Here is a 22,218-nt window from a genome sequence, read left to right as displayed (position 1 = left end):
TCCCCTTGAAATTGCAGGTCCTTTCCACTCTTTTCATCATTAACCTCTCTTCTTGTTCTTCCCAAACTCCCCATGGCTTTTTTAGGTGGTTGTCCACCAGCAGAGTGCAAGAGAGGAACCACAGCCTGCATCTCTCCTTGTATCCTGCTTTTCTGTGAGCAGTGCTCCTAATGCAGTATCTGCCTGTCCTGGCATTATTCCTTAATATAAATTCAAGACTAACTTTCTGCTGCATGTTCTCTCTGGGACCAATCATTGATTGTAATGGATTTTGGATAAAACCACAGCTGAAGAATATGGATTTTGAATAACCCTCCAACCACCTTTCCCTGAATTAAATTCTCACACATTACTTTGTGCTCTTTCTCCATCCACTTCTTTCTGCCCCCCCCCCTTTTTTTTTTGCCTTTCTCCCCTCTTTTTAATCTTCACTTGCTGTTCACATGTTCCTTTAGATGGGTAGCATCTGCCAGTTTTATTAATGGGCTGTGTAATCCATTTACAGGCTCGTTAATGAAAATATTTAATAAGACCAGACCTTACAAATGATCCTTGGACTACTCTGCAGGATACCTCCCACAAGTGTAATACTTGGCTTACTGCCTGTCTGGCAGGTTTAAATCCACATAGCAATGTTCATGTTATTATTGTTATTATTATTGGCATTAGGTGATAATTACAAATCCAAGCCAAAACCCAGGTTTTGTAGTGATAAATATGGCACACACATGCTTTAATTATTTATTAAAAACCAGCAGAGTCTTAGTGGGGTCCTGCTTTTGTCTGAGTGCTACACAAAGAAGAGACTTGCTGGTCCCCGAGTGGTTACAGTATGAAAAGAAAAAGGAATAAATGAAGGATGATAAGGGTGACAGTGAGACCAATGGCACTGCCAAAAGCTTTGCGCTCTGACAGTAGCCGTGCGGTAGTCCACAAAGCTTCTCAGTCAGGTAGCACTTGTCTGCGTCTGCTTGACTTTACCTTCCCCATTAAACCATACAAGCACTGAATACCTCATGACCAACCCAAATAGGGCACAATTTTGGAAGTTCTTCTGCTCCCTAAGCTTTCCATTTTTGTAAAAAATTAAAATAACTTGAGGGGAAAAAAAGATACAAACCAGCCTGTGAGTCCTCTGGGCTACCACTGCTTGGCAGACAGGCTAAATGCATGACACAAAACATGATTAGGGATGTTTCTGTTGATCCACCGACGCTTTGCACCCATGCTTGTTTCTGCTGATCTGCTATTTGGTCTAATAACCAGACTGATTTTAAAATTTTGTAAATAGATCTTGAGTTCCTACTCAAATGAGTGAGATGAATAGATGAGCCTAGTGTACAGTAGATGGTAGCACAAAGCCATAGGTAATCTGAAGAGAACAGAGGGAGAATGCAGCAGAATACCTGATGAAAAGGATTCTAGTGGGTGACCTGTAGGAAAATGTGGGGGGATGAATTTCCAGAGCTGAGAATTTCCTGGACTAATAGACCCAATTCTGGATCAAAATCTCACTTTTCAGGTTTTAACTCCTAAAGATAATACAGATTAATATCTGTATGTGCAGAAATGTTTGTTTCTGTCTATGTCCATGCTGGCGTATTGAATGCTTGGACATATGCTCACAAATTTTGCACCAGTTTATTTTTATACCAGCACACATCAAGACTCCTGCATGCTGCTGGTTTCAGGCCTTTATTTTTGTTTCAGGAGCCCTACCCTGGTGCGCCTGCTGTGTGTAAGATACTTTTATAAACACCTTTCCAGGTGCTTTGTCCACAACATGTATGCATATAACAGAACCTGCCTGTGACTCTCCAAGGTGAAAACAAAGTCTTTTTGTTACTTTGCAACTGTGTTTAAGCACCTTTCAGGACTCCCAGTCTAGCTGTGGTCCTTACAAGCCCAGGCAAAAAATAAACAGAAAGATTTAGGGCTTTTTTTGTGGCAGGGGGCTGGAGGAGAGGGAAGGGAAGGAGACATTTCTATTGAAAAGAAGAAATTTCTGACCATGTTCGTTTTATTGGCCTGGAGGAACCCTACAGATTAACAACCAGCAATATTTCCTCCCCCCCAAAAAAACATATATACACACACACACACACTCCTTCACTGCCACCCACCCCCACTCCAACCCGGAGACCTTAAACAATCCAGTAGAAGGTGTGACTTCAAACTTGGTGGTAGGGATAAAGAGAAAGGAAGCCGGAATGTAAGCACTTGTGTGATGTGATTATTCCCAGAAATACCTCGACATATCCCTGCTGTCCCGGAACGGCTGCCAGCGGTCCCGTGGAGCTCAGAGCTAAGGTGCTGACCGCGGACTGGAGAGACACTGTGATACCTTATCAAGGAGAGGCATTGGGTCCCCTCGTAGTTACAAGCGGAAATAGGGCCAGTAGCCAGCTAAGCCTGCTGCCAGGGGAAGCGCAGCACTCAGCATCCATGGGACCTCAGCCGAGCCCCTGCCCCGCAGCACTGCCGCCAAGGTAAAGGGGCTCCCCCTGCCCAGGGGGGCCGGCCTGGGCTTGAGGACTCAGGGCGCAGGGCCGCCGCGCGCGAGCTCGGCCCCTACGGGGCGGACACGCGTGGGACAGGCCCCGACGGGGCGGGCACGCGTAGTGTGTGGGGGGGAGGGTTGTGCCCCCGCGAGCTGTCATGGGCAGGGCTGGGGGAGGCGTTTGGACCCCGTCCGTATGTGGGGAGGTTTTGGGTGCCTCGGCTGGAGCCGTGCGTGCGTTTGGCGGCGGTTTCTGGGCTGGGCTGCGAGCTCCGCCCGGGTCTATGTTTACCGGGTAAGGAAGCGGGGATAGATCTGGGATCGCCTCTGCCTCCATCGGCTTTTGGATGCGAAAGTGCATGTAAAGATGCTCTGCGAAAATCCTATGCTCGCTTCCCAAATGCCTTATTCATTTATTCTCCTTAAGTGATGCCTAGTTCTCTAGCTCTGATGCCCGATTGCAAGGGAGAAAAACAGTATTCTCTCTCTCTCTTTCTCTCTCTCTTTCTGATTTCATTTAAAAGGGAGTGGGAGAGGGCTAATGTGTAACAGGTGTTTTGATTTAATGTTACTCTTTGAAAAGCAAATCTCGCCGTTTGGACCCCGTATTCACCCTTAGTTGGCGAAGAAAATAATAATAGAAATTGTTTAGGAATTCATCAAAGAGAAACCCACCCCTTTTCCCCGCCTCCCCTTTCCTGTGCCATCGGTGGGATCCGGCACCCCCTGACTGTAGATGGTACAAAGCTTCGAAGTTATTTTTTCGTTCTTTTTCTTTCTTTCTTTTCTTTCCCCCCCCCCTTTTTTTGGTCTATTTTGTTTTCTAATATGCTATTTCGCGATGTACGTTAGCAGCTTGACACGAAGGGGTAGGGGACTGGCTCTTACCTCCCGAAGGCAGAAAGAGACGGTGTGAACAGAGGGAAAAGCTGTGCCTCGAAAATGGCAGGAAAAAAAAAAGTGCCAGGAGGGGACAGGCGGCGGCGGCGGCAGCTCCGCGGGTGCGGAAGGGGCTGTCACGGCCAGACCTGCGCCCCCTCCGCACCTCTCCGCCCGCCGCGGCTCGAGGCCGCGCAACCTCCGCCGTCGCGGGGCTGAAGGAGACAGAACCGCTGCCGATTTCTGCCCCGACAGCAAATATAGTTGGGAAACTTCTCGGCGAGCAGCTCTTTCAGGGCTCCTTTCGGGAGTTTGTATTTGCTGCTGCGCGTATCCAAAAAGTAGCTCTACGTATATATTTATTTCTTTCCTATTTCTGCCTCCCTCCCACCTCGAAAATAATGAAAACCGTTATTCATATAAACCGCGGCCCGGCCGTTCAGTGCTCTCCGTGTCAGTCATGGGGGTGGCTAGGAGAAGAGGTACGAAGTACGCCTGGATAAGGTCTGCGGAGGCCAAATGTGCGCAGGTTTATGCAGGTATAAACGTGCGTGGAGCTGAATGGGGGGCTGCAGCCCCCGACGAGGCGAGCTCGCAGCCATTAGGGGAAAAAATGTGGGAAAAAGGGTGAAAATAAAAGGCAATTTATCTCATTTTAGTAAACGTATAGCCTTCTGGAATAGTCTCAGTTCTATGAATACAGAATTGCCAATAATCGAAGCACATTCACAAATTCATAAATACTGGATCGTCGTAGCTGGATTGTTGCATGGGGAGAAGTAATATCTTGCACAGTGCTATTTGGGGATAATTACGGTGACCGGAAAACTGATATAGGAATAGTAACGTGACGGTAATGTCACCGTCACGTCAGAATTTTCTGCGCTGGTTTTAGGTCAGAGTTTTGAAAATGCCTAAAATGTGTCAAGTATCGTGTAACTTCTGAGCATCACAAGTTTCAGGATAAAATAGATTCAGGATCCTAAATGAGATCTATTCTTAAAAACAGAAGTTAACCCAGTTTCTGGTAATTCAAGAGCTCGGTCCTGCAAACGGTTTCACGGGTTGTTTTGATTCCTCCTGAAGCCCGTGACTAGAAGTGTCTCTGCACAAAATTAGCTACAAAATCGGGCTCTTATTTCTACTGCCTGATCTCGCTTTTAGGTGTTTGTGTATAAACTCCTCGCCATAATTGCTGTGCAGCGATCCAAGAAACCAGTATCTTTTTGGAACCGTGGGCAATTTCCTCCCACTGCCTTTTTTTTTTTTTTTTTTTTTTTTTTTTTCCCCCTCCGAAGCTGCTGCTCTCCGTCCTGAATCAAGCCTGGGTAATTTGTCCGGGCAGTCTTAATATTCGACACGAAGTTCAAGGAATGAAATGGCCCATTCCTCCTCCGGCTTTAAAGTTCGTTTCAAAGCTTTGATTTGTGCGCCCGTTGATGGGAGAGGGGAGGGCAAGGGGCTCTCTGAACGCCTTGCAGCTAGTGCTGCTTTTGAAGGGGAGGCAGGGAGGAAATCAGAAATGAAACGTCTTCCCTCCGACTTGGAGAAAGTCCTGTGAAACCTCTTCAGACACTCATGCCCGCCAGGGATCTCTCTCTAGCAAAAAGCGCGTTCGTGTTTTCTCCGGCAAGTGCATTGCAAGAGCTCTCGGGTACCGGGGACGTTTGTGTTTTAAATTACGGGGAAATGAAAAAGAAAAGTGCCTTCTATCTGGAAAACGGGGCGTTCGCGTCCTTTCCAAAGGAGAGGGAGAGGGACAGAGAGAGAAAAAAAGATACTTTTGCTCTAGAGTTGAAACCGTTGTAATTTATCACTCGGAAGGCTCTGAACTCTTAGCAAGCGTGATGATCGTTTTTAATGTCGAGCACTAACAGTAGCCTTGCTGTGCCCGAGTCCGCTTCCAGCTCCTATTCCCAACAACCCATCCCCAGGAAACCAACTCATGGCTGCAAAGAAAATGAGGGCATTGGGTGTCTCGCTAATATTACACACAAAGCAGTTTATTCCTCCCAAGCAAAAAAAAAAAAAAAAAAAAAAAAAAAAAAAAAAAAAGAGAGAGAGAGAGAGTTCAGTGATGATTTCTCTAATGCCCCCTGAGCAGCCCCCAAAACATTACATCAAGCCCAAACCAGCGCCCCAAGGCAACCGTTACACTTTGGTTTGCTAGGAAATCACGAGTTACTTCGGACACGAGTTTGCGAATTTCCCGCTTTTGCCTGTTTCTGGGAGAAATTCCTTTCTCTCTCACTAGACACGCACAGACACCCCGGAATTTCTGCCCCTCCGAAGGGATCCCGGTTTGACGTGAAGGGGAAACGAGTGTAATTTCAAAAGCCGCCGTGCGCAGCCCGAACACGAGACGCCATAAAACGAGACGAGTATAAGAAAGTTGTCGGGAGGGACGTAAGAACCACAAACACATTTTTTTTCCCCCGTAGCCATACAATGTGGAAACTCTTAAAGGGCGCTGTCTGTAGACATCTTGCAATCACTGGTCTTCCTTGTCATCTGAAGGAGAAAGGGGAAAATATATTAAGTGAAGACACACTTTAAAATTACTGATACATTTAAAACATGCTGGCAGAGGGAACTGCCTGATAAACTCTTGCCCAGATTTCCTTTCTTTTTTTTTTTTTTTTTTTTTTTCTTTTCCTAGGATAAATTATTTCAAGTTGTTAGATAAATATCTCCCTCTTCTCTTCCCCCCCCCCATTTTACTTTAAACGAAAACAAACTCCTGCAATCCTGTAACCATTCATAGTCTCTCCGACGGATCGAGCCGTCTCCAGATGGGTTTGCAGGGCCGATCCTGCAAGCTCCAAGCCTGGTGCAAGTAGGCACCTGAGCTATACCTTACTCGTGGGAAGGGGAAGAGGAGATAAATGAGTGTGATGAGCTGTCCTGAGCAGGAATTAGATAAAATACTTCGTAAGGAGCCCGTGCGGGGAGGGGAGGGTCGGAGCCAGGTGCCAGCAGCGCTGGCCGGCCCGTCGCCGGGGCGCTCCTGCACGAAAGCCGAGCGAGCGAGTGCTGCAGCAAATCTTTCTTCTCGCAACGAGTTTCCCACCCGCGACCCCCGGGCCTGACGGCGAGAGTTTCAGCCAAGAGCGCGCTGCCATTTGTAAAGCCGCCAGCTAGAAACAGTTCAAGCCAGGGGAGATTTGGCTCTCGAACCAGCAGGTTTTGCTCGGCGAGCCTTTCCCACCGGATGGATGCGAGCTGTGGGCTTTTCAAATGGCATTTTCCAGGAGAGGTGGCAAAGGCAGGGCCAGGGGTGGGGGAGAGTCTTTGCTCTTCGTTTCGTTTGTCCGGGAGTAACATGGCCTTTTATCACCCGTTGCCCCCAAATCGGGGAAGGGCTGAGAACGGGGTTAGCGCTGCCCGGCCCGGGGAGGAGGCACAGGGCAGCGGTGCGGGCTCCTGCGCGGCCGGGGGAAGCCTCGGGGCCGGGGGCGCTGCTGGGGCTTTGCAGGACGGTGAGTTGGGTCAGGTCTGGGTTTAAAAATACATGGCAGGATCGGGCCCTCCTTGGCCAGGTGGGGGTCGCCTGCTATTTCCCCCGCGCTGCCAGCGTCTTCAAACGGCATCCACCGCACAACCTGATGGGGACGGGGGGGGGTGTTCTTTTCTTTTTTTTCCTTTTTTTTTCCCAAGTCTCTTTCAAGCTGAATTTATGTTTGTGTGATGAAATGCCCCTCTGTGTTTAACATTCCCAATGATCATTTGTTTCCTTAGCTCCATTACTCCTTTATGAGAGCGCCTTTCGCTCGGGCATGTTTAATCATAACCGCTTACGCAATATTTTCTTTGGGATAGATTCACTCAGGCTTATTACATATCAATTATTTCCTTACAACGTCGTTCCACACCAGCTGCTTTGTTATCTGCGCCTGCCACCCCCCTACCCCCTCGGTGTGTGATGGGAAGGGAGAGAGACGTTTGTTTTTCCTAGGATAAAATACAGCTAATAATAATGCAGATTAAGAGTGTGTGCGGGGGGGGGGGAGAAGCTGCGTAGCTAGCCTGGCTGTGTGCGCAGTGTTTCTGCGGATGCTCCGCGATGCTGGTGTTTGCGCGGGGGCTCCTTGTCCCTGCAAGAAGCACAGTGGGGCGGAAGAAAGGCAGACAACACCCATGCGGGTCAGAGCACCCTTCCTCGCCCCATGGGCTCCCTCCCCCAGGTGGGGTCTGTGGTTCCCCCCGCCCTACCCTGGGCCCCTTTTCCCAACCTTTGTGGAAGGCTCTGGGGCCCTGCGCTTCGCCTTGCGCCCTATTTTGGACCATTTCCACCCTTTCTGTGCCTCCTAGGCTACGTGTTGGCACACAGCAGAGATTTGCTGCTTTACAGTTCCCAGGAGGATCTTTATCCACCCACCCTCCCGCTGTCTCCTCCGACCGTCCTCCAGCCACCCACCAGGAAAGGACATTTCGAGTCCATTCGCGCTTAAAAGATCCCCCTCCACCCCGACCCCCGGCTTTGAAATAATTTCAGTGTAAGTTTTATCATGTTTTTTTTACATCGTAAATATGTTGCCAGACTTGGCTTCTCTCTTGCTCCACTTTCCGATTCCTGGAGCTGGCCGGTTCCCCGGGGTGGGGGTGGAGGGGGTAGGCGCAGGCCCCAGCGGCCCAGGCTGTCGCGGCTGTCCCGGCCCGGGGGACAGGCCGGGCCGAGGGCTCTGCCGCTCTCCTCCGCCTTCGTCTACCGGCCACGGGCCGCTTCTCTTTGCAAGGGCTGGCTCAGCGCTTCCAGCTCCTGGAGGCTTCTCTTTTTGCCCCGGTCCCGGCTGGCGAGGTGGTCACGGGTGGGAGCGAAGGGAGAGGCGGCTGAGGACTACGCCCAACCGCGGCGCTCGCTCATCTGCCCACGCACACGCGTGGCCGAGGGAGCACCCTGGGGCTCCCCTCCTCTCCTCTGCCCCGGGCCCTACGCGAACATTCACGGTGCACCCGCGGGTTTGTTTCTACAGAGAGTCGCGCAGCGGTAAAACCGGCTTTCAGCTTTTTTTTTTTTTTTTTTTTTTAATCTATTTGACTGATCTCCGGGCTGAATCCTGCTGGGGATCTTCCCCGCAACTTCTCGAGGCTGGAAATGCAGCAGGGAACGAGCAGGGTCCCCCGGGATGCAGCCACCTCGCTGCTCCGGGGCGAGCCCTACCTCCGCGTCCGGCGGCTAGTCCCCTCCTCACCCTCCGCGTTTTACCCTTCATGTCGCAAAACTCGGCGCAGCGCTTCTTCTCCGGGTTATGGAGGCTGCAGCGCAGCCCAGATTGCTTTTCTTTCTTTCCTTCTTTCTTTCTTTGTGCGTGTCGTTCCCCCCTGCCATGCCGAAGAACCTGGTTGAGATCCGTTGGTTAAGCCAAGCCTTTATAGGGGAAATATATATATTTCTTTATGTGGGCTATAAAGCTACGCTCGTGGAAGAAGCGAGAGGAGCTGGTGTGTGTCGTGGAGCGGCCCCGCAGCGCCGCGGCCTCCAAGCCCCGCCGGGCCCGGCCCACGCGCGGGCGCGGCGCGGACCCCACGGCCTGCCGCCGGCCCCTCCTGTCCGTCTGAATCCCATCGGCACCCTGACACGAGCGGAGCAAGGGGAGCACGAAGCGCGTCAGGAGTCCGGGCCGGGCAGGAAATGTCGGGGAACTGGGGGGTTAATTTTGAATTTCCTGGCTTTGGCGAGATGCTCTCTCCATCATCTTTACGCGCGCACACGTACACGTGAACAGATGACTTGGCACCGGTGAAAAACACTTAAAATAATGCCTCTGCCTCTGGCCAGGCCTGTGTAAATATCTCACTCTCCCACATGCGCTCCTAGCTTTTTCTGATGCTGCGTTACTTGATCACAAATACATAATTTGCGAGAGTGTGTGTATACACAGGGCCGCTTTGATCTCCGCGCAGAAATAACCCCCCTCGCATTCGGAGGGGCTGCTGCCCCGAGAACAAAAGCAGAGAATAAAAATGGTCAAATAACACATTTTCAAATGGGAAGCGTGTGTCGGCTTCCTCGAGTGGTTCTGGCACTTAGTGGGGGAAAAAGAGAGACTTTATGGAATATATAATTTTAAACTTAGTTACCGCTAACAGTTGCCTTATAAAAGGGGTCCATATAACCCACGTTATTTCTTTTTTCTGGACTCTCCCGGCGCGTTTCCCACAGCACCCGACCTCTTGGCAGAGCAGGCCTGCAAGGAGCGGGGCTGGCTGCGGGATTTGCAAGGGGAGATGTTTATTTTTCAGTCATTGTTGGCTGCCTCCCCTGGATTATTTTACAGCTGCAGATTTAAACCCTCTACTTATTTGTGATTCTCTGGCAGCGCTTTCCGCGAGTGCTCCCTGCTCTGCGCTTTCTCCCTTCGCTGGGTCTCGGGGTGGTGAAATTACAGGGTATGAGGGAAATGTGTAAATTATAGGGTTTATTAAAATGTAGGCGAGCGCGGCTCTCTGGGAGAAACAGATGCAAGATGGCTTTAAGTCAGCCGTCCTGACAAACTGCAGAGCACGAAGGCAGGGGAATCATTAGAGGGGCACTTCCCGCAGGGGGAGAGGAAGCGGGATCGTGGGGTGGGGAGGAGAAGGTCTGGCGATAGAAGGGGGCACAGGCTGCCCTTTAGGAAGGGTGACTACTGCCGTAGCTGGAAACGCCGCGCTCGTCTCCAAAGGCGACTTCGGGCCGCCAAAGGCTGAAGCTGGACTCTCTCCGCTTGGAGACAGCTAGAAAGAGCCGAGTCCCCAAATCAGGGAGTATCCGGGCAGGTTTCCTTGGGTACCACCGAAGAGATTTCTCCCGGAGCTCCAGACCAGGTCTCTGGCCGCACAGCCCCGGTCCCGCTCTGCCCCGATCCCCCGACCCGGGGTCTTTCCCGGCCGCCTCGCCCGCGCACCGCGGCCCACCGTGGGTTCACAGCCCCCCGTGGGATCCCAGCGCTCCAGAGCTCCCCCCCTCCTCTCTCCCCACACTGCCACAGACGCGGCCTCGCAGGCGATGATTTATTTAGGCTAAAGCGTAATTCTCAGTTTATAGTTTGGCTTCGCCGATATTAACCTCAGCGACTTTTATGTTAATCTTAGAGATGATTAAGGGACTTTCTGCGGCAACAGAAAGCTCTCGGAAAAGGTCTCAGCGTTTAGGCAGGACGACTCCCTTTCCCCCCCCCCCTTTTCCCTCTTTGCAGGGAAGGGGGCAAACCGGCAGGAAACGGGGTTGGGACGGGGAACTGCGATGGGTACTTTTAATTTGGAAATCCAGAGTGGAGGGGAAAAAAAAAAAAAAAAAAAAAAAAAAAAACTCGGAGCGAGACCGCTTTCGTCCGACACGGGCACCCCTGGGCTCCCTGCTCACTCTCCCCGCCACGGCCCGGGGCCCACGCAGGGCCGCGGCGCCCGTGGCTGCCGGCCCCCGCCGGGACGGGGCTGGGCTCCACGGAGCTCAGGAAAGCAAAACCCCTCTGGGAGCTGGAGGCAGCAAGTCCGCAGGGTAAAGCTTGCAGAGATGCCAACAGTGCAGGCGAGGGCTCGTGGAAGGGGCTTCCAAGGGATGTTGTGGGGAGCTCTCCAGCTTTTCCTCTTTCCAGGTGGAGCCAGGGTGTTTCCCTGGTTTAGGCAGGCTAAAGCACACAAGCGCGCTGCTGTGAGCGGGGCGGGGGGGGGGGGGTTTGTCATCGTGCAGAAGATCAGAAAAACATCCAGCAATCGCTTCTGCTCAGATCGCAGGAGCTGGGGGCTGGCCCATGCCTGGCTCCCCAGAACACTGCTCTGGTCGGTACCATCACACTTATCGTTACCCTTCTCATTGCTACTTCTCCACAGCAAGACCCACAATTTAATGGCAAGATTGTCTTCAAGGCACCTTCTCAGCCATGAGTAATTTCACACTCTTCTGTCCCTGAGACCACAATATCACTATAGCAACATTTGCTTCCATAGAAATATATTAGGAAAGTATGCTATGCTATCTTAGCTGCCTCCTGCATGCAATTTGGAGTATGGCTACAAGGGCAAAAAGCACGTAGCAAGCCAGGCAACTCCACACAGGCTCCTGAAAAGTCCTCTGCAGATCCCAAATGATCCAAGGTAAACAGTTCATGCATTTCTAGTTACATTGTGCTTTAAGTCCTTTTGAGTGTTTCATCAGCCCTGCCTTATTACATGAAGGGGAGTGTAGCCTCAGAGTTGCAGAAAATCGTACATGTGGAGGAATCTTGCAACTCCCTTAATCCTGTGACATCAAATGCTACTATGAAAGATCCTGTAATGGAAATTCTGGAGATGTTCTCTCATCTCCGTCAAATATTTAACATAACTGAGCCTTTTCAGACCGTTCTTTCTTCAACGTTTTGAGGAGCTGATGTAATGTTTATTTATTCACTTATTTTCTGTCCCTTTTGGAAGGTGCTGGATCTTAGCAGAGTAGCATAAAAGAGACGCACAAAATGTTAGTAAAGGAAAGCATTATTTACTAATCCCTTTGAAAACACCCGAAGCATTTGAGGTAGCTAATACATTGTGATAAAAACAGTAATTGATAAGTACGTTTGATTATTTGTTCAACTCTCACCTTGAGGAGCCCAGTCTGGAGATCTCAGCCTGCTCTGTTATGTTTATTTATTATAGTGCAGCTATCATCTATTCCTATTCCTTGGTCAGTCAGTCAGTCAGCTGCACTTCTCTGTCTCAATCCTTCCTTGTTTTACAGTATTGATTTCAGTCTTGGGGTTTATTCTGTGGCCCAAAATCTTCTCTAAAAGGTTATCTGCTATTATTCCTCTCCCCCTCCCCTGGCTGGTACGTCTATTCAAAAGGACAAAATGGATAGGAAGTGGTGCTTACACACCACTGAAAAAAAGTCTTTTCTGGGAATAAAAGAGGAGGCTGGTCTGGGTAGTAGAGACTGGAAGAGCAGCTGGATTTTGGGTAATAGGGATGTAGAAGGGCTGAGAGTGAATACTGAATACTGGGAAAGGGAAAAGAGGGCACATCAGTGGGGAACAGGAGAGAGTATCCTTCGAAAACTCTTAGTCCTCCTCTGGGGAAATCCTTGCTTCAGACAGATGCAAGAATCGGTGACCACTTAATTTTCTCATTTGTTGAAGTTTCCTAGCTAAAATCCTTTGAAAGATAAGCAGATTTGCAAATAAAGGACTGTCAAAAGCAGTTTCTCAGTTCAGATTTCTGACTTTTGGGGAATAGGAATGGGAGTCCAAAGAAGTTGGTTGCTGAATGGAAATGTGCCTAATGCAATGTGGAGAGAGAGCTTATGCACTCGACAGTTGTATTCTAAGTGCGGGTAGGGGGTCTTTTGTGCTGTTTGATATTTCAGCAAGAGCTTAGGAGGAAATGAGACAAACCCATCTGCATTTCCACTGAGAATTCAGCAGTGTGCATGCTACAAATATCTCCCTCTTTTCCCTTAGTCTTTGTGGCTATTTTTACATTACCTTAGACCTGGATTCTTTGATTGCTACTTCTGGGGTGCAATTATTATTCCTGGTAATGTTTGCTTTTGATATTTCTTTGATGGATTTTTTTGTTTTTTGAGACAATAGGGTTGCTTCTTCTCTTTTGCCACTGGCTCAGCCTGAGAGGATTGGATATTTGTGTAAATGTCTACACATTTTCTCTGTACTTATCTCAACCATATGTAATTCTTTCAGCGCTCTACTGATTTCTCAAAGGCACACAATACCATGAGTGCAACACTCATTCTTCTATGGGAAGGACCAGGGGAATGGGTTTGTGTGTTTGGAAACACTGGGACAGCTGGGCAGGCAGTAGCTATCAAGTGTGAGGGTGATTGACTGAATGGAGGCCTATAGGCTAGTATAGCAGAAGTACCAGGCTGTGAAGATGGAAGAAGGCAGGTGTCAAGTGTTGGCTCTCAGCTGCACAGGGAGCTCATGTTATTCCATGATCTAATGCCCAGGCCAGTCACCTCCGAGTACTGAGCTTAGATGTTGCCTAACTAATGAGCTAAACAAAGCAAAGGTGCTAGATGAAGAGTCTCTGGATAAAATTGTCCTGTTAGAGCTTTAGCTGTACTCTTGGGAAGTGTAGGCAATATTCCTGACTGAGGTAACAGAGCTTTCAAGAAAAGGGTGCAAAAGGCTAGCTGTGTACAGGAGGTGACGATAAAACAGGCATTATTCAGTGGGAGGGAGATCCTGCCTCGCTGCAGAGCAGATCTGAGGTTCTGCTGCTGAAGTCAAGTGGCTTGGATGGTTGCCTATGTTTTATACCAGCTCTTCTACTTCAGTGCGCTGCTCCTTGTGCTGCAGATGCATCCATCAGATACTGACTCTATTTCCACTCCTGTACCAGCTTTGCCCATCCATGTCACATTCCAGAAGAAGCAACAGGTCACGTACATAGTCACTGTTTCTCTCTTGCACTCTGTCCACTTTTGAAGTTATTACATTTTGATCACCCTCCCACGGAGTTCACTTATACTGCAATGGTCTGTGGGTTCAACAGGTCTTAGCAGGTCTTTTTTTTTACCTCTAGTTGTCTCTGCCTCAGCAGCTTTCGCTAAACTGTTTCTTGCTCAGTTATGATGATCTCTGAAGGGCATGCAGTTTGCTACATAAGAACAAATACAGTGTAACAGCTGATACATGAACTGGATACTAGGCACAAGCACTGTGATTGCAAGCATGTATATGCCTACGTGGGGATTCACCATATTTTTTTCTGCCTAAAAATGGTTTTATCCATCATAACAGCCCCTCTGGAAATTAGAAATACATTCCTCTTCTGTTTACTGCTGTGGCTTCAGTCCCTCTTACAGCTTCTTGTAAGCTCCTTACATCTTTTTTTAAAAAAAATGGAAAACCAGAAAAGACAGAAGGACTTTATTGTGTGATACAAGGAGGACGGCCTGAGATGGGAATCTCAGAATCCCCAGACCAAGGATCAGAGGAGGTGAAAATGCAACAAAATTGAAGCAGACTATTGCAGGGGAGGGATGGATGCAGTGGGATAACAGCTCAAGTGGTACTGGCTTTTCCATTTGAACGTAAGAGCAAGGACTTGGGAGTGGAAGACGTGTACAAGTCCTATGTGGGAGAGCAGAGGTTGGAAGGAGGTCCCAGCATGAATTCTTCCATTCCCACTAACACAGAGCAGTTTCTCTCTTCTGTATAGAATATGACACTCTCTTAGGAGTGACCTCACCCAGCACAGTCATCAAGGTGTCTGTGCACTGCCCAGGATGGAAAGCATAAAGGTCTTCAAGTGAGTTTGGTGTGTTATAAACAAAATTTCTTTTTTTTTTTTTTTTTTTTTTTTTTTTTTTTTTTCAAATGTAGGTGAGATACGAGTATCAGAAGCACCTAGAAGATGCAGGTTTACTGTAGTCACAGTGGGTGAAGATTCTCACAGGGAGATCTAACCTGTAAAGTAGTCCCTATCTACAGGCACTGTGGACCAGCACTTCTGCCTGGGCTGGAATTTAGCAATTTAGGACTGAGGCCCTGTCCAGGATGTCTCTCTTACTCTGTTACCTCCCACTCTCAGAGCAGCCAGGGTAACAGCAGCATCCCATCCTGCTCTCTCTCCACTGGGCTGTTGCTGTGTGGAGGCCTTACTGATATAACCAAGAATTAGATATGTATTGAAATAGGTACCCTTGTGTCAAACAGTCCATCAGAGGCATCATACTGTACCACATCACGTCCTGGTTGGTTTCACAGGTCCTGTATTTAACACAAATGGACCTGTCCTTATTACCTGTTCTGCAGGAGTAATGGAGACCCGGTCAAGCTCAAGCAGCTGCTGTGCTAAGCTCATCACACATGATGCTACACCAGGGCTAAGGAATATAAAAATTAGACAGTTTAAATTGGATATCTTCCTTCTTCAGCAATGGACAGATACCAGGACAGGTCATCTTTACTGTTGCAGACACGTATCTTAGGACTAGACAAAACACTCATGCCAGTCTCACTCCTGACTAGGGATAGATCTTGGGATAACCAGCATGGGCCACATGCCTGTACAGCAGGTAGTCATGTTCCCTGAGATGAGTCCCCTCTGCAGTGGGACAGCAAAATGAGGGACTTGAAGAACTGAAGTGTCCCATGCAATTGGTTAGCAGCAAGACAGGAGCAGAGCCTAGGTTTCATAATTTCCCAGTCCCAGGACTTTGATCCTGTTTATTGTCCTAACATCCCCTATCCCCTATGGTTTATACACATCACACTTTGAATAAAAGAAAGGAGATGTCACACATGACTATACAGTGTGTGTAATTGCCTTGTATTTGACGTCAGACCCCTGCTACAGAAAGATAAGGGAAAGTAACAAAGTGAGAGGGGACCACCTGTGTCACTGAGTGCAGGCGCTCACAATTTCAGGTGACCAAGTAAGAGCCGCTTAATCCAGAGGAGTCTTCAGAACATCCACTGCATACTCTACAGGCCATAAAACACTTTCCAACACCCTATAACAAATTTAAGACTGTTAGTACAAAAGACCAAAAGCCACAAAAACTCCAACATGCAGGAGAGATCAAGGGCATTGCCAGTGTCCCAGGTCTCAGCAGTAGCAGGGAAATTGTTAGATGAAAATGTCCAGATGATCTTAGGAAGTGGACCATGGCCCACCCTACAGAGGAAAGCAAGAAAATCTTACCAGTCCCTGCCAAATCTGACCCGAGGGGAAATTCTTTCCTGAATACAGGCCAAAACCCAAAGTGATTGCACATGTACTCTTTAAAAATGGATTTTATTTAGGAGAAACACATTGTCATCATCATCCTGTAAACTGCACCAAATGTGTGCTAAGGACTTCCCATAGAAGTAGAAATTGAAAGTCTATATTTTTTTTTTGCAGAAATGCTGCAGGGAGTTAGGTACCTCCATTCCAGCACAACTTGACTGGTGCAAGATGGAGGACCCTCTGTAGATACCCCAAGTATCTTGGGGAAAGAGATATTACTCTGCAGAGCTGCTTTTCTCTTGCCAGGATCCCCAGGCAGCTACAGTTTATTGGACTTGAGGCTCATAATCAATCTCAGTCTCTGGAAAGTAAGACAAAGATTTTTGGAAAGTTTAGTCAAAATCACAGCCTAAGGAAGCTTGCCCAGGGTTGGTACATCTGTCCTGGCGAGTATCGCATAATGCAGGTACTCTCTGCCTCTGGCAAAATTCACTCCGATGCATAAGGCTTGTAAAAGTCCTAAGTACCACTTACATCCAACTAACGGATACTGGAGGGCTTGTTCTCCAGGCAAATTTGCTTCTGTTTCCGGCAACCTCAACACAGTTTCACTCCTTTCCTTCTCTGTTCCCTTTGATTCGATTTTCTACTCTTGGCAACGGCAACAATTCCAGTGGGGGTTATCTGGGCTGTGGTTTGATCATATCTGTAGTGGTAGACGTATTTTAGCCCATTCCCCAGTAAGACTGGCCCTAATGAGAGGGCTACTGAATTTCCATCCTTTCCTATGTGGCCAGCTACATGCTCTGGGTAGAGTCAAGAGTGGGGCTGGGAAGAAATGAACAGATGCTCGCTTGTTGTCTTACATCATTACACAGCCATGTAATGCTGAAGTCTCCTATTTCCACAGTGGATAAGCCTCACCCAGGGGATCTCAAAGTACTTAGCCTACCTAAGCCTTTAGGACTAAATCATGACATTATGAAAGACACCAGGCTATTCTGCCATTTTACAAATGGGACCTCAGACGTTAAAAAAAAAGCGGTCCAAAATTGCACTAAATTGATGATCAGTCCTGGACTTCCTATGCTCTTTTACCCGATGTCTTAGACACAGAAAAGCTCTTTCTACGAAGCTGGGGGATCTGAGCTGACATGACCAGTCTGTGGCCACAGCTCATTGGAGTACTGCCCTGAGACTGCTTGGAAGCCTGGGTCAGCAAGTGCTGCTGGCCTTGAGACTGCGTGGTGTAATAAGGACACTTATGCACTAGGGACTGCACAGACACCATCAAACTAATTCAGAAACTGCCAAATAGGATGGGCAACAGTTGTTATGCTCACAGTTTCAGACAGCCTATCCTACTGGAATTGAAGTGGATGCCCTCTCTTGATCTTGTCCCATAATTATGTCTCTGTTGTGATGATCCATGCAGGAAACCAAGATTTCCAGCTCCTTGGATGGTACAGAGCCCTCCTTGGTGCAGCCAAGGGAGAACAAGTCACAGCAGGGGATGAAGGACTACAGCTAAGGAATTCCGCAGACTGAGGTAGTAGCCATACTACCACAGCATTTGTTATAAGTGAACCGGTCCTCCCTGGTCTAGCCTAGGGGCCTACCCTTTGTTTTGACTCTTCTAAGGAGCCTCTTTGGCAACAGGAGAGACGATGGTGACTTACTGGCAGCTTGGACTGTGGTCCAACAGTGTGCTGCTCCACAGAATCTGGTGGCAGAAAACCTTTGGCAGAGTGCTGTGAGCAGCAGTGGTGTTTTTGGCATGCCTGTCAGTGCTTATCTGAGACAAGGCAACTGGTTGAAACAGAGATGTGTGCTCGTGGTTCTTCCTGGCCCTGGACCTGTTCCCATCTGTCATCCTTGGCCTGCCTCCCTCTGAATTCACTCTCAAGAAGCTCAGGCTAATTTCTGAGCGTATTGAGTTTTCTGGCACTAGGTTTTGATGGGAGCAGATAGCTCTGTTGCAGCCTCCATTCTCACACCTGACGAAAGCCAGGAACAGTGTGGTCCTTGCTCTGAGCTGGGTCAGGGCCAGGCTGGGCTGCTCCCATGAAAGGTGAAGGCTGCAGTGCCAGCTGGCCCAGGTGACAAATCCCCCTCCCCAAGAAAAAGGATTGTGGGTGCTGGCTTTTCCCATGTGAGCTTATCCAGTTGCAAAAAAAATAAAATAACAAAATTTAATGATAGCTAACCCATTAAAGTTGATGAAGAGCCAAATGTAGCTGAGAGAGGGTGGATGTCTATTTTTTTTTTTTTTAACAGGAGGGGAAAATCTATATATAAAATACCTGAAAGGAATAGGTTAAAAGCAAAAGTCAGTGAAAGCTTGCATTGAAGTAATAAAAATAGCCCAGGTCTGACTAGCTGAGGAGAAGAGGAGCTTGCACTATTTCCATTAAAAATGACATTTAAATGGAGGTTGAACTTGAAACTTTAACAGGACTGTATACATCCCCATTGGGAACTGCTGCGGCACAACAATGGCTGCACAGCATTTCCTCTCGAGAATCACTTGCTGATTTTTGTGCCCCTCTTGGGGCTGGGGAAAGTTTACTAGGAAGAGGAATCATGGGATATTTTCCAAAAGACTTATGTTGGAACCAGCTCCTACAGACAAACCAGGATGTCCTTTTGGAGATTTGATTTGGGGATGAGCTGATGGGCTTCTGTCCATTCCCGTTTGTGAGAGTGAAAGTATTTAATGGTGTGCTCCAATGCCCCCTGTTTATGAAGATCCCTGAATGCAGACTCAGTCTGGGGAATCCATATGGGCCATAAAGAGGTTTCGTGCCTCTGTGCTTTGGCACCTGCTGAGCCTCAAGGTCAGGTGCTGGAGCACATCCACGGGCTACAGGTCCCAAGTGACCACACGGTGGGGTCGCACCAGGGTCTTCACCCCTTCCCAAAGCGCTTGACCTTGCAGCTGGGCTCCCACCCGTGCAAGGACCGAGAGGAACCTGACCAGCTGCTTTTCCTTACAGGGAAAACTTGGGGAAAACCATGCAGCAAAGTGACAGATGTGAACACGGCTCCCGGGTCTCAGTGCACGTTCCTGGGGAAAAAAAAAAAAAAAAAAAAAAAAAAAAAAAAAAAGAGAGAGAGAGAGAGAGAGAGCGAGAGAGAGAAGACAGAGAAAGGAGAAAAGAAAAGAAAAAAAACCCACCTTCTTGCTCTTCACGATTTATTCTTTTCATTGGACATTTTTAAGCGGTGATACGCGTTTTTCTCTAACCAGTGGGGCCATTCTGCGGGTTGCAGGCAGAGCCCGGTCCTTCACGAAGGGCCCCGCACACACGGGGCGGCTGCGCCGAGCTGTAACCCAAAACCAGCCGGGCCAGGCTGGGAGCTCGCTGATCATTAATAAGCCTGGAGAGAAGGTTCAAGCTGGTCTGGCCAAAACGGGCCTCGCTGAGCAAGAAGCCCTGAGTCAGTCGTAGGGGTCAGGCTAACGCTGACACTGGACTCTTTGATTGCGCTTGATTCATGTGCGTACACCACTGATAGGTCAGATGGGCCGTTAATTCCCCCTTCCCCTTCCCCTTCCCCCCTTCCCCAGGAAAATAAAATAAAATGCAGACCGAGAAATAAGTTGAGCGGGCAACTTCTCGGCTCTCTTCAAGGCTTGTGATCCGAGCTGGCTGCAAGGGCTGCGTGTTAAGAAATAAACGCATTTCCGAAGCGCTTTGTTTTTTTGTTAGCCTGGTGACTAGAATGCACAGGAGGGGGAAGCCTGGGCATCGCGGCGGGTGCCCGTGGCACGGGGCAAGCGCGGTGAAAACGGTGCCACGGGCAGTTAGCTCCGAGACGATCCTACCGGATTTCAATGGGACCCGGCGTCCCATTGAAGAAAAAAAAAAAAAAAAAAAAAAGATCTCGGTTTGCTGTTCCCTGACTTGTGTTTAATCCGGTGGATTAGATTTCCATTTAACCACCGCAGCCGGTGGGGCGCGTCCGGTAGGATGGCTGCAAAACCTGTGCGCATCTGCACCCCTTACCCGTCCATAAAAGAGGGGTTTGGCCCTGCCTGAACGCGTATTAGCACGTGCTGGGGAACTTTTTCCAGCTGATAAAGCGTCTTGGGTGTCATGTAAAGACCCAATAACCGGTTTATGGGCGCGCCCCGCCAAGGCACGGTGAGAGGCTGATTAGCGCGTCCGGGCTGCAAGGAAAACTTCTCCCCGATGGGGAATCGGGAGAGCAGTGATTTCTGCAGGGCGATCTGGGCAGGGAAGTCCCAGGCAGTCCCCTCCACGGCCTAGTGCACCCGCTAGCTGCCCAAGCCGATCTCGCCCGGCCTGTGCTGCGGCTGGGCTAGAGCTAGTGAGAGGTGATGGGGTCAGGAGGCAGCAAAGCGCAGGGAACGGGACGTAGAGGAAAACCGATCTGGGCTCGTTCCCTAAATGAAGTGAGGAGGAAAAAGGCTCGGAGGGGGGCAGGTGGGAATCAACAGAAAGTAGTTGGGAGCATCTGGAAGCGAAAGAGCCTGCGGGGCAGAGGGTGACGGCGCCGGGGCCCCGCGGCCGCCGGGAGGGGGGAGCCCCGCGGTCGCAGTGCGACGGGGCCCCGGCGAGGACACCCCGCTTTGGCAGCTGAAAATAGCGAATGCCGGCACCAAGGCTGGGGAGGCTGCTGTGGGCAAATGACCAATTAGGGAATCTTTGTCAGATTCGGGAAAGCCGAGATAAGTCCTTTTATCAGCTTATAAAAATACCACTTTCACTTATCTGGAGCTACCTACGCCACACGGCTCCGTGAGCCAGGAGGAGGGGAGAGGAGCCGCTCCGCAGACAGAGGAGGAGTTAGGGGACGCTTTTGACAGCGAGGGTTTTTGGAAATTCATGTTATGCTTGCGCAGAGCGAGCCTTCTTTTTCCTCCTCTCTCTCGGAGAAAATCTGCAGGCCCCGAGCCACCCCCGGCTCCCCTCGCTGCAGCCCACCGCGGGCTCCCCGCTCCTTCCGACCAGCGCTAGGCAGGACAAAATCTTCTATTTTCCTTCTCTTTTCTTTCCTCCTTCATCATGCCCTGGCCAAAGCGGAGCTCGGTCACACGAGAGAGAAGCAGATTAGTTATCAGGGCAAGGCAGAGGGGCGCGGAGGGGCTGTGGGGAGGCAGAGGCAGGGATGTCAGCCCTGAGCAGGGCAGGAGCAGCCTCGGGCGTGGATGGGTGCTGTGCCGCATGTTAGCATCAGTCCACCTCTAGCTACAAGAGTGTGCACCCATGCCTATCCCATTCGTGCATGCATCTTTCTGTGTGTATATGTGAATATTCAGACACATCCACACGTCCCCACCTGTAGTTGCACCCTGAGCACGTGGATTCGTGCATGCGTGGGTCCAGGCATGTCTGCGACAAAGGCAGGGCGAACGCACCCGCACGTGACATCTGTGCAAGCTCCGCACTGAATGCATCTCTGTAGGAATACCCACACGCAAAGAGAGGATCAAGACGTGGAGAGAGTGCTAACATGCATTCCTACTGTGGGAAAACATGCTGCACTTTGATTATTTTCCCTGTGGTTGCCAGTCTGTTTGGGTTGTAGGGAAACGATCAGATACAGCGTGGAGGGAGAAAAAAAAAGATCAGGCAATCAAAACCAAACGAAGTCAGTCCACCGCAACGTTTTCTAGGCCGTTTATTTATTTATTTTAAGCAGAGAGTGTTTGTGGGTCCCACTGAGGAGCCGCAGGGCCGGACGAGCAAAGCCGCCCGTGCCGGAGCACGCCCCGGGCTGGGCGGGGTGGGAGGGAACAGGAGAATATCTGTTGCATCGTTTCGCTTACCAGGAAAAAAAATATCGTCACCCTCCTGGGCTGGGGAGAGGGACGTGTCGCTGGCATCGCGGTGAGCCACAGCGGCGGCCCGGAGTGTGGGGTGCCCACGCGGGTCCCTCGGGAAGGGGCAGCACGTGGAGGCAGCCTCTCCCACCGGGCCCGTACCTTTTGCACAGATTTGCTGGAAGGACTTCGAAATTCTTTTCCAAATATAGCCCAGGAAGGCCCGTCTGCCTGCCTCCCTCCGTGCGCCCTTCACAACTATAAATCGCAGGCTCTTAGGGCAGGCGAGGAGAGACGCACGGGCAGGAGAGTGGTGATAACCGCAAATCCCCCGTCCGGAGGCGAGCCGTGCCCAGCGGACAGGTCGGCAGCCCGGCCGGAAAACTGAGCC

General features: G+C 49.8%; 1 protein-coding gene and 1 long non-coding RNA gene across 2 annotated transcripts in view; both read left to right on the top strand.

Annotated features, from left to right (window-relative positions):
- The first annotated feature begins 2,446 nt into the window (after positions 1-2,446).
- Positions 2,447-22,218, top strand: part of TBX5 (T-box transcription factor 5) — a 74,068-nt gene continuing 54,296 nt past the window's right edge. The window contains exon 1 of the mRNA XM_062590539.1: positions 2,447-2,489. The gene's annotated coding sequence lies outside the window, so the exon portion shown is untranslated. The remainder of the gene's footprint in view (positions 2,490-22,218) is intronic.
- Positions 7,790-19,138, top strand: LOC134148329 (uncharacterized). Its single transcript, XR_009960197.1, has 3 exons — positions 7,790-7,875; positions 17,472-17,585; positions 19,033-19,138. It is a non-coding gene; the product is annotated as an uncharacterized LOC134148329 (long non-coding RNA).

Source organism: Rhea pennata, chromosome 17, assembly GCF_028389875.1.
Source record: "Rhea pennata isolate bPtePen1 chromosome 17, bPtePen1.pri, whole genome shotgun sequence".
NCBI classification, from domain to species: Eukaryota; Metazoa; Chordata; class Aves; order Rheiformes; family Rheidae; genus Rhea; species Rhea pennata.
This window is presented reverse-complemented; position numbering and strand designations above follow the sequence as displayed.